General features: G+C 39.2%; 1 long non-coding RNA gene across 1 annotated transcript; it reads right to left on the bottom strand.

The window, feature by feature from the left end:
- Positions 1–705: 705 nt before the first annotated feature.
- Positions 706–24,698, bottom strand: LOC107765137 (uncharacterized). The gene is made up of 2 exons (XR_001643372.2): positions 24,358–24,698; positions 706–929 (listed from the first exon to the last, which is right to left on the bottom strand). It is a non-coding gene; the product is annotated as an uncharacterized LOC107765137 (long non-coding RNA).
- Positions 24,699–25,088: the final 390 nt, after the last annotated feature.

Below are 25,088 nucleotides of genomic sequence, written 5' to 3'. Positions count from 1 at the left end.
CGCGACGGGTGCCTGAATCCTTCATATCGAACATCCTTAAGCATGCGTTTAAGATATAAACATGAATAACATACGTGAGGGAAACCTATCCAAAAGATATATGTATATATACATGCGGAATATAGTGGGCAAGCCGACAAGGCTGCTATAGACAACTAAATACCCAAAATTGGAAGCTGACAAGGCCACATACTATCCAACTATACATGACTGTCTACAGACCTCTAATAGAAAATACAATTGTACAAGGATGGGACTGGGCCACGTCATACCCATATATGTATACAAGCATATCATACCAAAATCAAAAGCAGCTCCGGATCAAGTGGAGCATGCCAACTATCGTTGATCGGGGATCTTAAGAAGGGGGGGTCGTCGGCTTGCCTACATGCACCTGCGGGCATGAAACGTAGGCCCCGGGAAATAGGGAATCAGTACGAATAATGTACTGAATATGTAAGGCATGAAAATTAGTACATAAAAGACATAGATGAAACATGGACTAAGGAATTTCGCCTGTAAGTCTAAATAACTTTATAAATCCTAAAACAATTATAATATTGTCATGACCCAAAACTTGACCCGTCGTGATGGCGCTTATCGTGAAACTAGGCCAGCCTAATCTCAACAATCAACTTGATAATAATAAGTTTGAACACATTTGTGGATGTTTTTAATAGTTAAAGAACTATTTGAAACATAAGAAATTCCAAGAATATATACAATCCAACCTAAAACCGAGGTGTCACTGAGTGTATGAGCGTCTAAGGTAGATACATAATCTATCAAAGTGTCTAAGAACAAATAGAAAAATACATCTAGAAATGAGAAGGAGAGCTAAGGCCTGCGAACGCCATGCATATACCTCAACAACTCCACAGCATGCGACCTCGATCAATGGCTGCTACTGGGACCATAGATTCCTGGATCTACACACAAGGTGCAGGGGGTAACGTGAGTACACCAACTCAGTAAGTAACAAGCCAAAACTATGGATTGAGAAGTAGTGACGAACTCAACCTCATCAAAAGATAAATAGGAATATCGTACAGGAGAGTAAGCATGCTTTTAGTTAATTAAACATCCATCTCGTGCGTGTATGTAAGTATATTTATATATATATATACACACACACATCTCGAACATCAGTCACTCACTACTAAGGAAGGCCAATCTAGCCTATAGAGAAGATCCACCTCATGGTAATAATAATTACAACCTCATAACCACTCGGAACCGTATATGGCTCATAAGGCCCAGAAAAGATCCATCCCGAAATATATATATATATATATATATATATATATATATATATATATATATATATATATATATACACACACACACACACACACACACACACACACACACACACACACAACGGGACAATCCAGCCTCATGGAGAGGATCCATCTCCATACCAATACTTTCGATACGATCCATGTCCAGGGAAGATCCATCCCTCAATCATCAACTGCGCTCACTGGGGTTGTAAAGACTCCGGAGGGGTTTCCCTGAGCCCAATTACTATATCAATGCCAGCAAAGGCATGATCAATATCTTGCTGCAGCATGCAGCCCGATCCCATATTGTCAATTAATATCAGGCTCTCGGCCTCACTCAGTTAATACTCTCTAGTCTCCCACACACACGGGCTTAAAATGTCATGATACTAGCCCGAACAATGATATGATATGTCAAATAGCAATAATTGAGACTGAGGCATGATATAATATGCATGGACAGGACTGGGTATAAATATAATTGAAGCTAATGAAATGACAGCAAGAAATGACCTCTCGGGCCTCAACAGTATTGGCGTGAAGCCTTAACATAATAATTAGCATGATTTGCAGCTCATTAACATAACCACATAATTACAACATAGATATCAGCATAAAAGAGTCACTAAGCGGTGCCATGGAATGATCCAGACCGCATTCCTCACGGTGCACGCCCACATGTCTGTCACTTGGCGTTTGCGTCACCTCAATTGTAATCATAGAATACATAGTTCGGGGTTTCGAACCCTCAGAACCAAGTTTGGAAGTGTTACTTACCTCAAACTAAGCCAAACTCTAGCCCGTGATGCCTTTTCCTATCGATTCAGCCTCCAAATGCCCCGAATCTAACAAAAATCAGAACCATAACATCAATATATGCTAAGGGCATAATGCTCGCGCAAAAATAATCAAATTTCATCACAAATCCCAAAATTGGTCAAATCTGACCACCGGACCCACATCTCATATTCCGATAAAATTCATAAAACTAGAATCCTTACACTCTCACGAGTTCATACATACCAAGAATATCAAAATCCGACCACAAATGACCCCTCAAATTCCTAGATTAAAGTCTCCAATTTTCAAGCCCTAAACCCCTAATTTTTGCTACTAATTTTCATAGATTTCAAGCTTAATCAATCAAAAACCATTATAGAAAGAAGTTTTTGGTTCCAAGAATCTTACCTCCATGAAGTTCCCTTGAATTCCCTCTTCAAAATCGCCCACAAGCTCCAATCTCGGATAAAAATGGTGAAGAACAATTCAAAAATTGCGAAGGGCTAAATTTATATGTTCTTCCCCAGCTAAACTGCTTCTGCAATTGAATTCTTGCACTTGCGGTCCTAGGTGCACATCTGCTGAATTCACTTAACCGCCCAAGGACCGCACCTGCGATCAAAATCCCGCACCTGCGTTATCGCAGGTGCGCTCAAACATCCTCATCTGCGGTTCCAGCTCCTCTCGCCCATTTCCGCGTCTGCGGCTCCCCTTGCACTTCTGCGGGACCGCACCTGCAGTCCCCAATCCGCAGGTGCGGTTATGATAGAAAACTCAGCAGCTGAAGCTGCTCAAACAAATTTCCAAACTTCCCGTTAACCATCTGAAATCATCCCAAGGCCCCTGGGACCTCAACTAAAAGTACGAACAAGTCACATTACACTATTTAAACTTATACCAATCTTTGGAACATTCAAAATAACATCAAAACATCAAAACACCATCGAATTCAAGCCTAAGAATTCCAAACCTTCCAAATTCTGCTCTCGATCAAATAGTCTATCAACCCTCGTCCGAATGACCTAAATATTTTGCACACACATCCCAAATGACACAACAGACCTATTCAAATTTTCAGAATTCCATTCCGACTCCTATATCAAAATTTTCACTACCAACCGTAAACTCCAAAATTCTAATTTAGAAGTGAGGTGTGGAACTGCAAAGTTAAGGAGGTATGATTTCTCTCCTTTCTCTCTAGAATTCATGTGAATAGTATTTTTGTCACCATTTTCAGGCCATAATTCCGGCATCCGGTGGTGGAATTAACCAAACTTGGTGTCAAAAGATACATATTGTCTTTACGATTAACATCCAATTGATTTCACCTTCAGATCTATAGTCATTCTTTATAGATCGTAATTTTTTGTTGCTAGTTACTGTAGCATATAATCGCTATTGTAGCGAACTGGGCAGCTTCTTCATTTCTGTCTTTTGCGCGATGGTATGCTGAAACAATTACGTAATAGAGCCCTTCCATGGCAGCCAATGTCTCTCCCCAGCCTTTGGTTGTGGGAGAGAAGAATTCAAACTCTAAGGAAGTTATTCCAAACATTAACAACATTAGTACATATGCAGCAAGTTTGAATCAAAAGCAATCTACCGTATCTCTCACAAAAACGAGTTTGAAACCTTTTGCAATTATTCATGGAGTTCCTACGATTCAATTTTCCATGGATGAAGGTGAAGAATTTGTAAAGGAGGAAGGATTACATCAAGCAGTGATGATAAAGCTGTCCAGCAGCGCACCAAATTTACAGATTTTAAGGAGTATTCTGCCGAAAATCTTTGGTATCAAAGGTAATTGCTTGTTAGGTTCATTGGCTCCAAGGCAATTTTTAATTCGTTGTGATCAACATGAAGATTATGTGGCTTGTTTGGCAAGAGCTGTAAACTACTTTCAACATAATGGAAGTGAGCATCAATATAGAGTATTCCCATGGAGTGTTGGATATAATCCAAACAAGGAAACCTCGAAGGTGGCTGTTTGGATTTCGTTGCCGAATTTGTCGCCTGAACTATTTGCTCGTAAACCTTTACTATCCATTGCAGCTGCTGTTGGAAAACCAATTGCAATTGATAAGGTGACACAAGTTAGATCACATCCTAGCACAACAAGAGTCAAGGTTATCATTGATGTACTGGACAAACTTCCTGAAAAGATTAGACTTCAATATCTTGAAGTTAAAACAGGTAAGATTGTTGAGGATTACCAGGAAATTATCTATGATAACTTACCTTCGTATTGTTGCCATTGTAAGCATCAAGGACATGAAGAAAATTAATGTCGACTCTTAAAAGGAAAGGCAGTTCAAGTTGCTCGTGTTTATGACGAAACAGTTGAGAATGAACATCAAATAGGTGGAAAATTACAAGGTGATGCAAGAGATTTTTTGAATGCTAAGAGAGCCAGGACACAACTTATAGAAGGATCAGGAAGTGATAAGAATGCAAGGCGGCAAGTGTGTGATGTTTTGAGTAAATGAGCTGATGCTACAAGTGTTAGAGATGCTTTGCAAGTACAAAAAACTGATGCAACTGATAAGTTTGGTCCTGCTGATGCAGGGCAAAATTCTGTTTCTGGGCAGCAGCAGTTTTTGAAGATGTAACCTAGTGAAGTTAAAATTAACATGGCAAATGTAGGACATTATCGTGAGGGGGTTATGACTTCTGTTGCTGGTGATCAAAATTCTGTGACGCAAGCTAAAATAGGTGTGGGTAATGTGGATTATATAGGAGCTCGAACAAAGTTAAAGGAGGCCTTAAAAAGGCCTGATATTGTAGGAACTGTTCCTACTGTTGCATCAGAGGAAGAGGGTGTAGCAGGTTATGGGCAGAATGATCTTAAGGTGCAGCAAATTGAGAGAACTAAGAGTGGAGTATCATCTAAAAATCCTAGAGATACAAAGGGTGCAACTGGTGCATCAGGGGTTGGAACTGATGGAGCAACCAGTGCTAAGCATGCAGCTAATATGCTAGTGTTTGATCGAGGTTCAGCTAGTGTTTGTAAGGGTCCAAGTGTCGGGCAAAAAAATTTAGCTGCTGTTGAACTAGCTGATAAATCAGCAATAGCACTGTCAGAACTGGACAAAGCAGGAGCAGAAACAGTTGATGCTACTGTGGTAGACCAAATTTTGAGACTGCTCAAATTACTGCTGCACTTAGTGCTAAACCTTCTCCTGCTGCTCAAGTTGAACCTACTGCACAAATTGAGAAGGCAAAGGAGGATCGAGTTCCAGCTATTAATGCAGAGCAGAACATAACTACAGGTGTGGCATCAGGTCATGGAATTGCTGATGAGGTACTGCAGCTGGAGCAGGAACAAGTTGAGGAAACAATTGTAGATGTAATGCAATTGGAGTGTGCAGCTGTAGTGACTAATCAACCTCAACTTTCAGCTGGAATGAAGCAAACAACAACAGAGTTTCGGAAACCAGCTTCTACTCTGAAAACAACTGTGGATCGAACAACTACTAAGGCTGAAAAATCAAGGGGCAAAGGTACTGCACAGGTACCACACAGAAAAAGCCAATCGGCAACATCTGAAACTGTAGGTTTGGAGTGTGAAGTTACTGGTGTTGTAACAACATCAGCAGCAGCTGTACCAACTAGTGAAAAATAGGATATTGCAGTCAATGCTCCATTGCACACAACTGGGGAGTATGTACACACAGAGGGGCAAGATGTTAGTGGTGTCAATGTTGAACAAGTTATGCTTTTAGCTTATAAAGCTACTGATGGTAACAAGGAAGGACAGAGCAAACAAAAAACTGGCCAAGGCAGCGAGCTAATGCATAAACAAGAGCACAACTCCAATACTCCAACATTGCATTTTTCCAGTCCGCATGTGGAAAAAATAATTAAAGATGCACAGGCCGCAATGGTGCTGAATACTACTATGGCTAGACAACCATTAGTCACCTTGAATACTTTTGTGTTTGAGGTACCTTCACAGTCAATAGAGTCGTTTGGTGAATATGGAGGCGAACCTGGACAGTTGCTATTATCAACAGCAAACACCAATGAAATTGCTCAATCAGCTTCAATAGAGATGGTTAGAAAATCCAAAAAATGGGCTGCCAAATATAATGAACAATCTAAAGGAATTGAAGAGGGGAATAGGGGGATTGAAAATGATCTTGCTGCAATTTCTGTGCACGAACATCATGAAGCAACACCAACTCCAACCAATGCACACCATCTCAATACAACAACCTCAACCTCAAAGACAACAACAAAGAAAAAAAAGATGCAGCAGACAGCAAAACATTTGCATTGTGAGCAGTTTGAGGAGCAGATCACAACAAGTCAAGCATGCATAAAGGAGAACGAATTGCTGCAGTTTTCCAGCCCTTGCGTGGAAAATATTATCGTGGATCCCATGATCAAGCAACCTTTGGTCACTTTGTCAAATTCAATCACCTGCTCAAATTTGAAAAGGGAACAGGAAAATGGTCTTAAACTAAGGTTTCGATTTGCCAGCCATCGTGTGGAAAGAGTTATCAAGGATGAACTTCAAATGCTATATTTTGAGAATACTTTGACTAGAAAATTAAAGAACAAGTTGGAGGCTCCAGATTTCATTCCAAGTAAGCCTCCTTGTCGCACATGTATTCACCACCTAGATACACCACCAAACACTGTGGAGGACCACATTTGAACAAGCAAAGCAAGTGCTATCTGGATGAAAATTGCAACAAGGTCTGACAAGGAAGCAATTGTTAGGCGACCTCCAATGAGATCTGCCAAACAAAAACAGGTTGCCTCAACTTCGTCGGCGAGGTCCAAACGGTCAAAAAATAGACGATGATTCTTGAATACTTTTTGAACAAGGTAGATAAAAACGACAAAGAAGTAAAAATTGAAGATTTTACAAGGTTGGAAGAAAAGGGACAACAATCAAATGGGTACTACATTTTATTCTACCACTTTATTAGTATCCTCATCTGTAATATCATCACAGAGTATGTTATAAACTCTGTGATGATCATAGAACATTTGGTCCTTTCAAGTTCATATTTTTTACATTCTTGTTAATAGGCGAGGTTGACAAGCCTCAATAGGATTAGTACAGTAAGGTTAGCCCGGTTTGTGTTATATGGGTAATAATACCGGTGCTATTGTCCCCCTTATTTGTATTTTTCCTAATTGATGTATTTTTCTTTTCTGTTATTAATAAAAAACTAGTCCTAGGCACTTGCCTAGTGGATTGCCAAAAAAATATTCTAATTTCGCCAAATCAAGCCAAATTCTACCACGAACCATCAAAATACATTCTAAACTTTCCCCTAAGTCCAAAATCAACCGACAAAGCTATTCGAACCATAAAACCCAAGTTCCGAGTCCATTTACTTACAAGTTAACTTTCGGTTGACTCTTCCAACTTTATAATCAACTTAAGAGACTAAGTGTCTCATTTCTCTCTACCATCATTCCGAACTTGATCCAATCAACTCAACACAACATAAAAGAGTTGAACCATATAAAATGAAGCAAAAATGGGGGAAACAGGGCTAAAACTCTCGGAACGACCGATCGGGTCATTACATTCTCCCCCACTGAAACATACGTTCGTCCTCCAATGTGCCCAGAGTTATTCCAAAAGCCAGCAAATCATTGTATTACCTTACCATGCACATACTCAGGGGTGATCCCACGTCACCATATCCCATATAGGTCTGATAACACAACATAACTGAAATTTTACAATCTAACTTTGCCTATTACCCTTAGAACCAAATTTCCACTTCCGAAATTATCTATAAGATTAGAATATCACATCTACACACCGAATAAGTCCAAACAAGTTGTATCAACCATATCCATACCCAAGATGCAATTACATGATATACCACATAACTCAGACACTTGTAACAATAACTTCTAATCAGAGCAATTGCTCAAAACAACTGAATACCGATAGTAAGCCTCTTATCAATCAAAGCCTCATTCCAACACTTTTGTACTTCTAACGATGAATGAAACATGTAGAAAATCATAACCATTCCTCAGCTCAACTAGTCGTGGAGCTCCCTCTCCTTCGGCAAGGACCATAGTAAATTTCTAAACCGAATCCTGATATTATCCTTCCAACATGCTGAAATCGAATCTGATAGTATCCATTCTAGATCCCAATGACCTCATCTTATCCAACACGACTACTCTAGTGACATGACAAATTGATACGATCTAAATCCACAACTCGTGTGACCCGCGCACCAATAAGCAACAGTCCGAATGTAAAATCATGGAAAGATGACTCAAATGAGAGAGTCGTAACGCAAGCTCACCAGTACCACCCCAACGCAATACTGAGAACCCACCACACATCGTAGAACAAGAACACACAAATTTAACCCAAAGGATCATACCACCACATAACCTCGCTACAGTGCACGACCTTATTCGAACAATGGTCTACAAGAAACACCTCAAGTCACTATGCTCAAAATCAACAACCACGTGTAATTTGCTGTCCAGAACAAAAAGCAAATCATCATAACCACAACAAAGCAAAATGACAAGACACCACACAAACCCAAAAGGACACAACAAATATGCGATCCACCAAGCAATACTCAATACTCTTCCTGCTCGAATTCCACTATGAGACCCCAATAGAACCACACCATATATTCCTATAACCAATAAATCATAACGCCCCACAACACGGAAATGTAACTCATAGATCTTCCCCAGAACACTAATAAGCTCAATAACAATCGAATCAACACATGCCTCAACAATAGTAACTCGGAGTCAACAAGGTCGACTCGATGCAGAACGCACATCCATATTGACCTACCAATGAACCCCTTATCAAGGAGTTCCTAAAGATGCTCCTTCAACTTCTTTAACTTTGCTAGTGCCATACGATATGGTGCCCGGCCACCAAATCAATACCAAAATCAACAATCATGTCCGACAACATGCCCGACAACAGGAAACACATACAAAAAAATCCCTTACCACCGGAACCAAATCAATGATAGGATTCTCTGCACTGACATTCCTCACAAAGGCCAAATAATAAAGACAACCTTCCCAACCATCACCTGGGTCTTCTAAAATGAAATCACTACATTGGGAACATAACCCGTCGAACCTCGCCACTCAATCTGTGGCACCCCCGGCATAGCCAACGTCGTCGTCTTAGCGTAACAGTCTAGAATAGCACGACACGGAGACAACCAATCCATACCCAATATCAAATCAAAATCCACCATACTAAGCAACAACGGATCCACTCGGGTCTCCAAACCCCGATAGATACCACATAGGCCGAAAAACACGGTCTATAACCACAATATAACCTGCTTATGAGAACTCCCAATCCCCTAATCCATAAAGCGTATGATCATAATATCTGACCCCAACTCCACCGCTCGAGTATGTACCACACCTCTAATACTCAATCATTCCGCGAGGGATACTCCTATAACTCTTCTGTGCCACCAAGCAACTTGAATATCAGTAGTCTAACCAACAAGAGAGCGCCACAATATCAATGATGTACCCTTAACTCAAACACATTGCCCTTTCTAAAATGTTTACCCTCATTAAGCCACACAATTCATAATATTATTTGCCTAATCATTTGAAACTGCTCGTGCTGCCTAAGAATTTATGACCTTTCTTTCATAACTGAATTGTGACCTCTCACATGCCCATCTCAACCCTACACAACATACCGCATATACCATGTCTTCCTATGACAAATTGCGTACTCTACTAGCCAAGAACTTTCCATTTGATCTAATCTAGAAGAAAATTGCTATACATCATATGCCCCTCTAGCCAGTAGAAATTATACATCTCTAACCATGGTAGAAACCATCAAGAATTCCCCGAATCCCATTTGCACAAAACCAAACCATCAGAACTGAATCTTCCTAGCTTAACCAAGCCACGCAAGCCACCGAAAACCCAAGAGCATTGCCACGATACACCTGTAGAAACTTATTACCTCATAAGCACCCAAGACTCACCATACGAGACTCAAGCATGAAACCACACTATCCTAAGGCTCATAAGCCACTGACTACTCTCTATAATAACCCTAAAAGCACCACATTCGAAATTCTTACCCTGAAGAGACTTCCTGTGAATCTAAAGCTATTACCTTCACCTTCCTGATACTAATGTGTAGAATCCATAATGATATAGAAATACCACAAGTCTTGACACCCTCCAATGTAAACTTCAGTTTCTGACCAAATACCTTTCCTAATGATCTCCAATTATTACATATAAGTCTTGAATCCATTAAAACCACCCCCGGGAGTCATCCACTCTACTTAGGTTTCAATTTAACTGATCAACCGAACCGAACGACCTGTGCCCACTAGAACAGCAACACCTATGGAAGTAACCCCACTTTAATGCAACCAAATAAATTCTTGTTCTATGCACCATACATCCCTCACCATTAACAACTCAAGTCACTCTGTGATTCTCATTCGCCCGTAAAGCATGACCTAACCTTTATTAAAATTTCCTTTACTCGAGCCATCCTCGATCTCAATCCCTGCAAGCCATAACTGATTCACTAATATACCTCAAACTTAAACCAATACAACACATAATCGTGCAATCAACTAATCAATAGCGGACTCCCCACTTGACTCAAAGCCATAGGTCAAAACACAAAGAACTAGCAATGCCCATACTCTACTACTGCCATTATACCGTGCTGAGATTAAACTAAATCCTTCATAAGCTCGTGCAACACAAACCATCTAGTACTTCAAATCATCTACAAATCTTATATTCATCCTCATAACAGACAATCACACTCTTTTAAGCGATCCAAATTGAAATTGCAATACATATATTTCGCTAGTAATAGAGATCTCGCTACAAAACACCATATGGATCACACAACTTCAGGACACTTCGCAGGAAATAACCCACCTACTTCGCCTCAAACTAACATCTATTTATACCCTTCCACTGTCATGAACATCATGCAATCACATGATTTTCCTGAGTTTAACCTCATATCATAACATGAAATCTATTTCACTCCCCGACTAGACAACATGAGATAATCCTTCAACACACCCATAACTCGGGGCTATACATCAAATCACAATAGAAATCAAACACCAAATTGTTCTTTCTACCCTCAAGAAGACCCTTCTCGTCACAGTCAAATCATATGAACACATCTCACAGTCACATCATACTCATCACATATCCATCCAGTCATCACTTCCACTAATAGGGACAATATCGAACATATGAATCCAGAAGCATGTGTACACATAATCAACACCTCAACGCTCAAACTATAGGAAAACTCTGGCCTCAAGTCCTCCAAACTGGCCCCAACATCAACACACAGAAATCATATCTCGCCCTTCGATCAGGGGATTACAAGCCGTTGATGCACAGCTGATACCGAGCTCTCATGCATTCACATGAAGGCATGGAAGGAATTCAAAGAGTTAAGCTGAATCAATGACACATGATAGGAATTCAAGAAAGTGAAGTTTATTTCCTAAAGGTTCTATACCCTCTCGAAGATAAGTACAGACATCTTTGTACTAATATGTGAGACTCTACTAAACCCGCTCATGACTCGTGAGACCTATGTAATCTAGGCTCTGATACCAACTTGTCACGACCCAAAACTTGACCCGTCGTGATGGCGCCTATCGTGAATCTAGGCTAGCCTCAACTCAACAATCAACCCGATAATAATAAGTTTGAAAACATTTATGGAAGCTTTTAATAGTAAAAGAACTATTTGAAACATAAGAAATTCTAAGAATATATACAATCCAGCCCAAATCCGGGATGTCACTGAGTACATGAACGTCTTAGGGTTTCGGAATTTCTTTTAAAACGTTGTTTGATGATTCTTTGTGTTTAAACTTCTGATTCTCACACATTTTGGCTAATTTTATGAACCTGCTATAACCCTAGTCCATTTGTACTGAAAACCCTAACGTTTTGGGGTTTTTCGTTTGGTTTCTGATATGGGTACTTCTAACTGTGTTCTTGCCTTAGTTTCTTGTGACTTCTCATGATTTACCTGTCCTAGTATGCTTCTATTGAATCTTCTTAGTTCAAACTTTCACTGATATTATGAACTTGTCTTTGTACTCGCCATTCATGCAAAACTTGTATGCTTCTCTTTGAATCAGTGCCGTTTAACCATGGGTTTTGTCAAGGCTGTGTTAAATAATGACTGTTCATGCCTTACCTCATTTTATATGCTAAGCATGTTGCTTCTTTCATGATTTTATGAACCCTTGATTACTCTGAATCCCTTATTTTTTGGTTTAATTTGACTAATTTCCTTTAAACATTTGATTCTTGCTTCTTTACTCAATTTGATTGATTTGCTTGACATAATTAATTTTCCCTTACCTTGTCTGCATTATTACTTAATTCTTACTGATTATTTCCCTAATTAGAACTTTATGTACCTAGCCCTAATTACATGTTATGTACTTGCACTATTTGAAGTCTTTTCTTATTTGTTATACTCCAGCTATGTATGATTTCTTTCCTTACATGTCACATGCTCTTTACCGTTTGAACTAATTCCCTTAATTAAGGGGAGACTTGTACTAATTTTACTTTAATTGATTCCGGATTCTCCAATCACTCAACAATTTGATTCTTACCTTATTTACCTAGCTTTCAAACTACTATTTATATGCTTTCTTCTACTCTCATTATATAGAACATGGAGTTCAAAAAAAGCACATTTACACGTTAAAAGTTCTCTTTCTCTTCTGCTATTTGTGATACTTGCTGATCTAGCTGGCTGAAAGCCAAGGCTAGACATTGGAACTTTGTTTGCTTCATATCCTGCACCTTTCTTCAACTGGTATGCTTCTAATTAAGTTTTGAGATTCAAACCCTATGTGTTTTCATTCTTGCACTAGTTCATCAGTTATGAGTTCAATTTCTTGCCTACTTCTTTACTCGACATGTCTAAAATCTGCCTGTTCAATGTATCTTTACATTCTTCACTCTTTCTTGCTTACTTTCTTGCCTAGCATGTCTAAACTTTTGTGCACTCTGTCCTATTTATTTCTTTGCCTAGCATGACTAATCTGTTAAAGTCCCAATGTCCTAAGTGATGTATGCAATTTGTGAGTATATGTTTCATTTATCCCTATCTATGTACCCTAATGTGATTCTTGTGTGCCACCATTCTCATATGAGATCTGTTTGTTAAGTGTTCTTTTCTTAAGTCTGAATGTCTCTTATGACCAACCAATTGTTTGTTGTTTTGGTACTCTTCTCAAACTGTCTTTTACTACTAAGTTGTTCCTGTTTTTGAAAAAACCTTTATACTTCTGAAGCCATCCTTGTACTATTTTTAAAACAAATTATGTCAAGCACTCTCCACCACTTCTAGAATATTTAGGTCCTGCCCCTCTGGCATGTGTAATACCTTGAGATCCATGAGATTTCTCTGAACTCTGGCATGTCAGAGCTAGCATATCCATACTGCACTTGAATCAGTTATTGTTTGAGTAAAAGTCTAGGATTGAGCACTGCCCGAGATCTTTGAGATCCTTAGGGAACTCTGATGCACCTATACAATGATATTGTCTATGGAACTGTGGCATTTGAGGCTATTGGAGGCTTGGGGAAGTCATTGGTCCTGCTTCAGGCTCCCTATAGTTAACTTCTTCTTTTCTTTATTGTTTATGTAATTTATTCAACTAGTCTGTAATAATTATTTGTAAACAACTTTGGGGTGATTCGTGAAAAAGGGTGGGTAGCTACATCTTTTGGGAAATTTGTGTAGAGACCATGCCTATACTATTGTATTAGTGCACTTGATATGTTTACTTTCACAACATTAGAGATCATGTCTATAGGATTTAAATAGATTCAATAATAGAGACCATGTCTATAGGTTTAAAATCAACTTCATAATTAAATATCATGCCTATAGAGTGTAAAGTGATTGAGTTCAATTCTTCTACTGCATGTATTTACATTTGTCTCACTAAAATCATGCCTATAAGTTCCAACATCAGCTCTTAATAATTAGATACCATGCCTATAGGAATAAAAATAAAAAATCCTGCCTATAGAGCCTAAAATCAATTTAGTTAAACAAATCGGTCTAATTCATGTTAGTTCCTTTTGAATTGGCTTAAACCAACTGTCTATTTCTTTGAACGAATTTTCGAACACTACCTTAATCTACTATCACTAGAAAGCATGCCTATAGGATCTCAAATATCCGTTTTAAAACTGTTTGCTATTTTACTGCATCAATATAGATACCATGCTCTTACGACACTATTGTTCTGTGTTTAGGCAAGCCTATAGGACGATTTCAAATTCTGCAACTCTGAAACTGTGTTTTGCTACTTAATACTGTCCAGATTCAATAGAGTTAAATTAGCAGGCGATTTAAATAGGATTCTCACACATTGTCCTTATTCAACACTGTATAACCCCTGCTCACCTAGATATCATGTTCTAGGATTTTCTCTTAAGTACTTGAATGTTGTTTAAAGACGTACACTTACTTGTTATGTTTGAGGAGGTAACTATGAGCCTATAACTTGTTTCTTTAAATGCAGCCCTAACTATTCTTGATTGACGCCTAGATTTTTATCCTTTTAAAACCTTAGGAAAGTCTAGAACTGTCCAAAGAATAGGGGTCCTAAAATACCTCCAGGGCCACAAGGAAGGGACGGGTAGTGCACGCATAGGACATTGTCAAGGTTGCTAGAACGTTTTAGGCTATGACCAACGGGAGGGACTTGGGTAGAAAGGGATATGATGACTATGCGCTAATATCACATGTATCCTCTCATTGAGAAGTGTTTACCGGACATTGCGTGGGGTGATCTTGTAGGCTAACCAACCAAAGACCCCTCCTTCCCAAATTCCCTTCGCTTAAACTTTACTTTTCTATATGAACACAGTTTGTTCAAGTCTTTCCTTTGTCTCATTATCTGAGTCATGTAATGTCCAAAAACCCGCTCGTATTTGTAATTATGTGTTTAAATTATTTATTTGTTAAAGGACTAGTTCATCAGTATAAGTTCTGCCGGAACCTACCGTTGTGGACTAAGAGGGGTGCCTAACACCTTCCCCTCCAGGTTATTTTGAGCCTTTACCCTAAATCTCTGGTAATGCAAACCAATCCAAGAGTTATCGCTCTGGGTGCCCTAACACACCATAATCTATTAGGTGGAAACTCTTCAAAACCCAAATTCCCAAAAGAAAATTAGTTATTACCCTCATGAATGTCAGAACCTAGACTTTCTCTGCAAAAGGAAAAAAAGGGGGGCCCAACACGGTTAACTATGCAAGCCAGACCATGAATGATGCCCAAGTCAACTCCACAGTGACCAAAAAAGAACTCCTTGCTATTGTCTTTGCGATGGAGACACTCCACCTGTACTTGATGGTTACAAAGGTGATTGTTCATACCGACCATGCGGCGCTTCGGTATTTGATGAGCAAGAAAGATTCTAAGGCAAGAGTTGATGTGGTGGGTGCTTCTATTGCAAGAGTTTGATCTAGAGATTCAAGACCGCAAGGGTAGTGAAAATAAAGTAGCGGACACTTGTCCTGATTGCAGGAGGAGGGGAGGCCATATAACAGCCTTAAGATCAATGATTTATTTCCCCACGAGGAACTCCTAGTCATTTCAATGACCGGGATGCCATGGTTCGCCGACTTAGCAAACTATTTTGTGATTGGAATTGTACCGAATGAGTTCTCTTCAAATCAAAGGAAGAAGCTCAAATGGGATTGCCTTGACTATTATTGGGATGAGCTATACATCTTCCGGTTTTGTACCGATAGTGTGATCCGACGATGTTTACCGGATGAGGAACAAGTGGGTATTCTTGAGGCTTTCCACTCTTTACCGTATGGTGGTCATCATCGTGGAGTAAGAACGGAGGCAAAAGTTTTGAGTTGTGGATTATATTGGCCTACTCTGTACAAGGATGCTAGTGAGCTTGTCAAGTGTTATGATGAATGCCAAAGGGCCGGTGGGATCTCAAAGAAGAATGAAATGCCTCTCACCACTATTTTGGAAATAGATATTTTTGATGTGTGGGGTATTGATTTCATGGGTCTTTTTGTTAGCTCTTGTGGGAACACCTACATTCTAGTCATGGTTAATTATGTGTCTAAGTGGGTCGAGGTCGTTGATTTTCCCAAAAATGAGGCGAGGAGTGTGGTGGCATTCTTGAAGAAGAGCATTTTTACAAGATTCGGTACTCCAAGGGCCATTATTAGTGATAGGGGTTCATATTTTTGCAACAAGGCTTTTGATACCTTACTCACAAAGTATGGTTCCACTCCAAAGTATCGACCCCCTACCATCCTCAAGCAAACGGACAAGTTGAAGTCTCCAACCGGGAGATCAAGAGTATTTTGTCAAAGATAGTGAATGCCAATAGGACAGATTGGTCAAGAAAACTTGATGATGATCTTTGGGCTTATAGAACGGCCTACAAAACACCAATCGGGATGTCTGCATACCGGTTAGTGTTCAGGAAGGCATGCCATCTTCCGGTGGAACTTGAGCATAAGGCCATGTGGGCTTTGAAGAAGTTTAACCTTCAGTGGGATGTCACCCCAAACCTAAGGGTATCACAATTGAATGAGCTGGATGAATTTCTCTATCATGCCTACACAAGCTCGTCCTTTTACAAGGAGAAGATGAAGTACCTCCATGACAAGTGCATCCACAACAAGGAGCTTAAAGTGGGTGATGTTGTACTATTGTTCAATTCTCGGTTACGGATGTTTTCGGGCAAGTTGAAGTCAAAATGGAGTGGGCCATTTGATGTGGTGAATGTAACTCCCATTAGTGCTCTAGATTTGAAAAATAAGAATGATGAGGTGTTTAGAGTCAATGGGCACCGGGTTAAACATTATCTTGGCAAGGTTGATGATGGCCACATTGTGGAGGTTCTTCATTTCAAATGATTGGTAATCTGCGTCGTGTCGCGACGTTAAATCAGGTGCTTCTTGGGAGGCAACCCATGTGTCTTTTTCTTTTTCTTGTTCTTCTTCATTAGATAGACTTTGTTTTGAGCTAACTAGTTTTGAAGTGTATGCAGGAATGGGTGTGCATTGCAGGGACTGTGCAAGAAAAATTGACTAATGGTCACAAAAGTGTGGACCCCACCATAATTATGCGGACGGTAGAATCACTCTACGACCGGACAAGTTTGTGTGTAGTCCCACAACTGAAAGACCAAAAGTGTATGCTCTCTGAAGATTGGCCTGTCAAATTTTATTAATAATTTGTGGCCGAACACAAAATTGTAAGGTCCGCACAAATTATGCAGTCACACTCACTTTTATGCGAACCACAGAGATTCTTCAAAGGTTCAGGTAAAGAGTGCGGACCGCACTCAAAATTGTGTGGGCACACTCAACTTCATTTTTTACTGTTCGAGTTAACCTATAAATAGGGCTTTTCTCCACTTTACACTCTCTGAACTCTCAAGCCCTGGAAATACTATGCATCCTCATTTGTTCTAAATCTTACCTCATTTCATCAAGTTAGATCCTCCCCTGCATCATTCACTACTGGTATGTTCAATCCATGTTAGATATTTGTTCATTTTTCTTTATTTGTTTTTGTTTTTTGATTAATTTAGTTATTTTTAGGCCTAAAAATGTCAAATGTGCTTAATATGTGCTTCAAAATCATGTGGGTAGCTTACTATATGTTCATTAAGGACTGGGTAGACCACTAATCTTGTCAATTTGTGTAAAACCTTGTCTAATTTGTTAAAAATTTGCATGAAATGTAAATCAGTGCCGCGTAATTTTAAATTGTGCGGCCACACACATTTTTGTGCGGTCCGCAAATCTTAGAGTTAGGGTAAAATTGGTGCTTGAAATGTGCGGACCGCACTCACAATTATGCAGTCCGCAGTGAAATTATGCGGTCCGTAGCAAAATTGTGCGGTCCACACTGTTGAATGATCAGAGAACCTAGCTGTCTGAACCTGGGGTTGTGCGGCTGCACTCAATATTTTGCGGTCCGCACTTTTGTTTATGTGGCCCCACTGGCCAATCTATGGTTGTTTCCTGCAATTGTCATACATGCATTTGTGACCTCCAATTTTAACTGATTCCTTTCATTATGTATTGCAGACAATTGTTAGATCACGTGGTAGAGTGATACATTAAAAGGGAGGGCAGAACCCTCCCGAAGCCGAGGTCGAGGAAAAAGTAACATACCACTAGCAATCCAGAGAGCCATAAGCAAGAAAGCAACCACCAACAGAGTTCCTGAACCCTCTGAGTCCAGTGAGTGTCTCCGTCTAGGGAAGCTTCTGAGGGTGACTCTATGCAAGCACTGCCTAATACACAACCTCAACCCGAACAAGCCCCGAGTAGATTACACTTGAGAGATGAATCCTTCTCTACTGCTAGTTCTTCTAAGGGTTTGGAAAAGGGTAGCCAAGATTCTGAGCCTCTTCTTAAGTAGTAAACGACGACATGGGCTACTATATTATTCTTGGCAGACCATGGCTACATGAGAGAAAGGTTGTGACATAAACATACCATCAACTTCTGAAATTCCCAACTCTAGAGGGAATCGAACAGATAAGAGGACATCAACCCACAACAAGGGAGATAAATTCGATCTTGGTTTGCAGCAGTAAAGGGAAGGAACAATTGGCATATCAATTACAGGAAGCAATGCCCTCTCGCGAATCATACGACAAAGGGGAGGAGACGTCGAAATCCTATCAGGTACTAAGGTATTTCTAGGTACCGAAAGAAACAGATGCAACCAAATCCATGATGGAAGAACTCGAATAGGTGGCATTGTTCAAAAAGTTCCTAGAAAGGAAGTTCCACTTGGGGACAATTGAACCCCGAGCTCATGTCAGGATTTATTGAATTTCTTAAAAATAATGTTGATTGTTTTGCATGGTCGCACGCGGATACGACAGGTATAGAGCTAAAGGTGGCCATGCAAAAGTTAATCCTGGATCACAGCATCCCTCTAATAAGGCAAAAGAAGCGCCCAATCGTCGAGGTCAGAAATAGGTTTGTCAAATAGGAGGTAACTCGATTACTTGATATCGGTTTAATCCATGAGGGAAAGTATCCCGACTGACTAGCTAACATAGTGGTAGTTCCAAAAAAGAATAGTAAATTTTGCATGTAACATAGATTATAAGGATCTGAATAAGGCGTGCCTAAAAGACTTGTTCCCGTTGTCAAACATTGATCAAATGATTGATGTAACGGCCGGGCACGAGTGCCTACGTGAAAACTTTGGTACATTTGGGTTAGGATTCATGTCCATGGAGAAGGATAAAAAAGGACCAAAATACAGGTTTAGGAGATGTGGTCACTTCCCAATCATGTCCCACACATCTCCAAGTCATTTACCAAGCCAGGGGTTGCAAAACTTCCAATATCATCAGTCCCGAAATCAGCAATTGACTTTGATGAAGAGTTGATCAGAATGCCCCAAAATCTATTTGATGAGGTCGATATTGTTGAAATTGAGGAAGATTCTAGCAATGAAGATGTGCAGTTTTTGGGCCGAATGTGGAGCTTAGCAACTGGGAAGATACTCCTCTCCCCACCCGAGAGGAGTTTTGGTAGTTTGCTTTATTTTTCTTTCTGTTATCTATATTATTCAAGGGTTGTAACCTAGATTTCACTTCTGCTTGTTTTGATGGTCGAACCCTTTCTATCCTTCTATTTTCAGCGAAACGCAATTTTTCTTCTTTTATTGTTGATATTCCTAATAATTGTTTAAATTTGTTGGTTCTAATGACATAAAATGCATAAGGAATTTTTAGCCAGATCTTAAAAGCTAGTCTAACTTTGAAATAATGATCCAAGAAGTCGAATGTGATGAAGAGGCAGCATTTGAGAGAAAAGAGGTTGAGATCTCGTCCCTCCGAATTGTTATAGAAGTTGAAATTGGTAGCGATGAGTGGGTGGGAAAAGATTGGAAGCAAAATGTCATGATCAATTTTATCAAGAGAAAATGGCTAGAGGGTACAACAAAAGGTGCATCCCAGGAAGTTGAACCGGGCTAACTAGTATTGAAGCGCACCCGTCCACATCAAGCTGAAGCTAAAACCAAGTTCCCCTCCAACTGGCAAGGCCAGCCCTTTGTGGAATATATATTGCCCAATGATGCTCAATACTTTATAGACACAGAGGGCAAAGTTACGGATATGGCCATTGATGTTGATGTCGTTAAGAGATACTATGTATGACCTCTTTGCCTTATCTTCAATTACATGTCTTGTACTCGACATTTTCAAAGTTTGGTATGACGAAGGTGTTTTATTCAGCTACCCAAAAACTTTTATCCTTTGCTATCTCTTTTGAGACTTAATTTAATTTCTTTTATACCCCTCTTTTGGAATAAGGAAATAGAGTTAGAAAACAGAAAAAAATAAAAAGAAAAACAAATGAAGAAAAAAAAGAATAAAGGAAGATAAAAAAGAAGAAAAAGAAAAGAAAGAAAAAAAAGCAACAAATTTTAGTTTGGAACTGCGCTTGACCTGATTCCTTTAAAGGATACATAGGCAACCTTACTCTAAGGTTCGGTCCCATCAAAATAAAAATCTGAAATTCCCAAAACTCAAAGAAACTGAGGCAGAAGTTTTAGTTTTGCAAAAGATCTGATTCTAAAAGTTGTAATTTTGAACCCTTCCATCGTGAGTTGTTTTGAGACTTCATGCCACCTTTTCCTTCTAACCCTGTCCAAAAGCCTACACTATAGTCCAAAGAAAGACCTTTCGACCAATCTTTGAGGATGCCAAGTCAAGCGATATAGAGATGTGATTTACATCATGGGTAATACTTTGTTCATGGACACAAAAGAATTTTTTTTAAAATGAATAAAATGAGGGAGTCATTGGTGATAACCGTCACGGACACCATAAGGCGATGGTGAGCTGAGAGAAAATTTATAATGAGAGAGTCTTATTGGTGAGGACCCTCATGGGCACTGTAAGGCGACAGTGAGTTGAGAGATAAATAAATGAGAGAGGCTTGTCGGTGAAAATCCTTCGGACACTACAAGTCGAACGAGGTTCATGACTTTACAAAGAGATTGGATCATTGAAAGCCCAGTTTTGAAGTATGAAGACATGACATGAACTGAATATGTGATTGGTTGGACGAATTAGGTTGATCAATCTGAAATGCATGTCATGATCATTGGAGTCAACTGTTTCACTCAGATAAGTCTCTTTTCCATTCTTCATCAAATAATCATCTTTGTTCGAAATTTTCCTTTTATTTCCTAATTCTTAAAGTCATTTCGCTTTGTTTCTTTTGGGTCTATTTCTCTGAGTCTCTTTCAAATTAGTGTTTGTTAAACATGCAAGAAAGGACTTCAAAGTCTGCTATCGGCTTCTTGATTGCACAAAGCAAAGTTCGGCAAAGCACATCACAAATGACATGATTCGGAAGGAGCAATGTGGTGATAGATGAAGTTCAGGGGGATTATGTGATTCTTGAATTTTTTAGGAAGTGCAAAGGTTCAATAGTTGCCAGAATAAAAATGCAACACAACAAGTGAGTGTAAAGGATTCGGGTCATTTAGAGGTTTTTGTTGTCAAGGTTCGATCAAGAGGTCAAATAATTCATTGTTAGCCCGAAGCAGCTAATCAAAATAAAACATGGCAATGGTAGAAGCGGACACCTTCAGCAACAATGCCACAAACTAATCACCACATTTTCAAACTCACAAAATTTCCTTTGATTGAAATAAGGGCAGGAAAATTTGGTAATTCGTGTGGATCCTCCATGAGGAAAGCATGGTTCAAGGGCAAGAAATCTTTGTTCACTCTGCAGGGATCCACCATAAGAGAAGCATAGTTCAGGTAAGTTCGTTGTCGACTTTTCAGGACCCTCCTAGATAATGGGATTTAGTTTTAAGTTTTTAGGACCTTCCTAGATAATGAGATTTAGTTTTATGCTTTTACCTTTAGAAAGTGAAATTCTGCTTTTAAGTTTTCACTCTTAAAAATGAGATTTAATTTTAGTCTTCACGACCCTCATGGATAATGAAATTTAGCTTTTAAATTCTTAGAAATCTTTTAGATAACTGGATTCAACTAACACTCACAAACGTTCCTAGTATAAACTGAGGCAGGACATTTTCTTTGTTTTGTTATGTTTATAGGCACCCACCTAGGGAACGAGGGTATTTATTTCAAGAGTTTTAGATTCAGTTTTAGTAGCAGGCGCCCACTTGGAGAATGATGGAATTAATTTCAAGCTTCACGTTTGTAGCAAGCGCCCACCTGGAGAATGAGGGAATTCATTTTAAGTTTCAAGTCAGTAGCAGGAACCCACCTAGAGAACGAGGGTATTTGTTTCAAGAGTTTTAAGATTCAGTTTTAGTAGCAGGCGCCCACCTGAAGAATGAGGGAATTCATTTCAAGTTTCAAGTCAGTATCAGGAGCCCACCTGGAGAATGAGGGTATTTATTTCAAGAGCTTCAAGATTCAGTTTTAGTAGCAGGCGCCCACCTGAAGAATTAGGGAATTCATTTCAAGTTTCATGTTAATAGTAGGCACCCACCTGGAGAATGAGGGAATACATTTCAAGTTTCATGTTAGTAACAGGCACCTACCTGGAGAACGAGGGTTATTCTTTCAAAGATGAATTCAAGTTCGGATAAGAACGTCAGTCGCCCACCTGGAGAATGAGGGTATTTACTTCAGAAATTGATTTCAAACTCAAGTCTACTTTAAGTTCAAGTTCAAGTTCATTTCAAATCCAAACATCAGGAGCCCCTGAAGAATAGGGTCAACTTTCAAGCTTCAATTCAAGCTCGAAGCAGCGGAAACTTGACTTGAGAATGCATCTCGACAATTCAAGATGCATAACAAGATCGAAAAAGATTCAAGATAGAACAGTAGATAGGATTTTGTCATTTTTCTTGTAATTTTTATTTGATTTTTCATTTTTGATGTAATGACAGGAACCGCGAACCGAAACCTCGACGGCATTTCACTCGACTCTCCACCTCGGTATCCTTCTCCATTTTCCTTATCTCTGAACTATACGTGGCCTGATTCCTTTATAGCCAAGGATATGTAGGCAGCTCAGATACCAGGGCTCGGTCACAATATTTTGCCCCTCTTAGTTTTGTTTTGAATAAATGTCGGGTCAGAAATCAATTACGTTGCTTACTTGATTCTTTTCTCAAAAACACTTCATGTTTCCAAGCAAAGAGAGGCAGTTGTAAGCATGTAATTTTGACTCGCCACGTCTTCAAGCTATATTAGTATTCTTAGCATTTTCAAACATTTATTTGAGTTATTTTAATAGGATTTAGCCTATTCTTCACTTTTATTTTTATTATAAAACATAAAATTGAAAACACAAAAAAAGTTTTATTTTATTTTACTATTTTTCTCATTTATTTAAGGTCGTTAGTATTTTAGTAGTAATATTATTACTTTGCGATGGTTCTAGCCTAAATTTCTCTACTTTTATTTCAATATAATCTCCAGATAATACCAAAAATAATTTCATCTTTTAATATAGTTTAGTTTAATTAATTAGAATTGGTTTTTGCATTGTGTAGTATTTTTATCTTATATTAAAGGGAGTTAACTAAGATTTTGGACTACAATTTTAAGAGTCTTGGAGCCCAATTTTAGGACCCAATTTGGCATAATCCAGAGCTTATTCCCCTTAGCCTACACAACCCCATCAAATTTTATAACCCTAAAACACTAATTTCATAAGAAGACATTTGACCTAGATAGGAGGAAAGAAGGTCAGCCACCACCGCCACACAACCCTATCTTAGCTGCCACAGCCGCCGAATAATTCTACAGTGCCCAGCGGCCAACCTCTCCTTCCTTACCTCTCAGCCGCCCAACCAAACAAGAAAGAGAACAACCAGCAACTACCGCCAAGCACCACCCCCGCCACCAGAACTCGCTGGAATCTAGCGAAAAATAAAGAAATCAACCGCCTCATCCTACCACCTTCACCAAATCAAAAATAAAAGGACATCACAGAATGACCAACAGGAGCTAACTCGCCACCGCCTCACCACGGTCGTCTCCTTCTCTTCACCTGCTATCGCCACCGCCAGCAGCTCCACTAAAGCTCACCGAAGGTCCGAAAATCGGATGTTCCCCACCTTTAGCTAAGCTCTCATCACTCCTTCTTGATTTTATTTGGAAAAAGGCAGCAACACTCATAGCCCCCTTATTTTCTTCATCATTTTCCATCTCCGTTCTTAACTTTCTTCTAAAAATTTATAGAACATATTGACAAAACCAAAACATAAATAAGAACAAAATATACCTACCGGAAAATTGTCTTTTCCTTCCTTCTCTTGTTTACTGCTTAATTCCATAAGAGCAAAGAGGAGAGTTCTCAATCCACAGCTGTAGCTGGCTCCATTTTAATTTACATAGTGAACGGTTCAAATCAGTAGTCTCCTGGATTTCACGTTTCTTCGCTCGCATAGGCAAAATTGAGTCTGTTTTCGGTGCAGATTCGAGATTCTGTCTGGGTTTGTATTTGAGAGTCATGTCGATTTGAGTTTCAATCGTAACTGTGTTTGGTTCCCGTCCGTGTAATTGTTAGATGTCTTTATCAATTGAAAATTACAGTCTTTAGGTTCAACTCTTTTTCTCTTACTTTTATTTAATGGTGTTGATTTCTTGTTTAGAATATTTAGATACTAGTAATGAATTTTGAAGTTGGTTTCCAATCTTGAATATTCTGTACTGTTTAATTTCCTCCATGCTTTTGACTTAACATGTGAATCCATATCTTTGTTGGGATTTTGCGCTTCAGAAAATGCAAGGGCTTAGTGTCAGATAACATTAAACTATTCAAGTAACGTGCTAAATTTATCTATGTTCATCACTGCCTGCGTATTTTGTTGAATGAACGTGGGTCACGGGAGTAGGAAGAGGATAAATCCCATTAGTAATTAATTTGCTTTCATGTTATATGATTCGGTCTTAGGAAAATACCTAAAATGAAAAGTTAAAATATTGGCATGAATTAAATTTTCTTTTATTTAGTTTC

Source organism: Nicotiana tabacum, chromosome 1, assembly GCF_000715075.1.
Source record: "Nicotiana tabacum cultivar K326 chromosome 1, ASM71507v2, whole genome shotgun sequence".
Classification (NCBI taxonomy): domain Eukaryota; kingdom Viridiplantae; phylum Streptophyta; class Magnoliopsida; order Solanales; family Solanaceae; genus Nicotiana; species Nicotiana tabacum.
The sequence above is the reverse complement of the archived record's forward strand: the minus strand, read 5'-3'. Positions and strand labels throughout refer to the sequence as shown.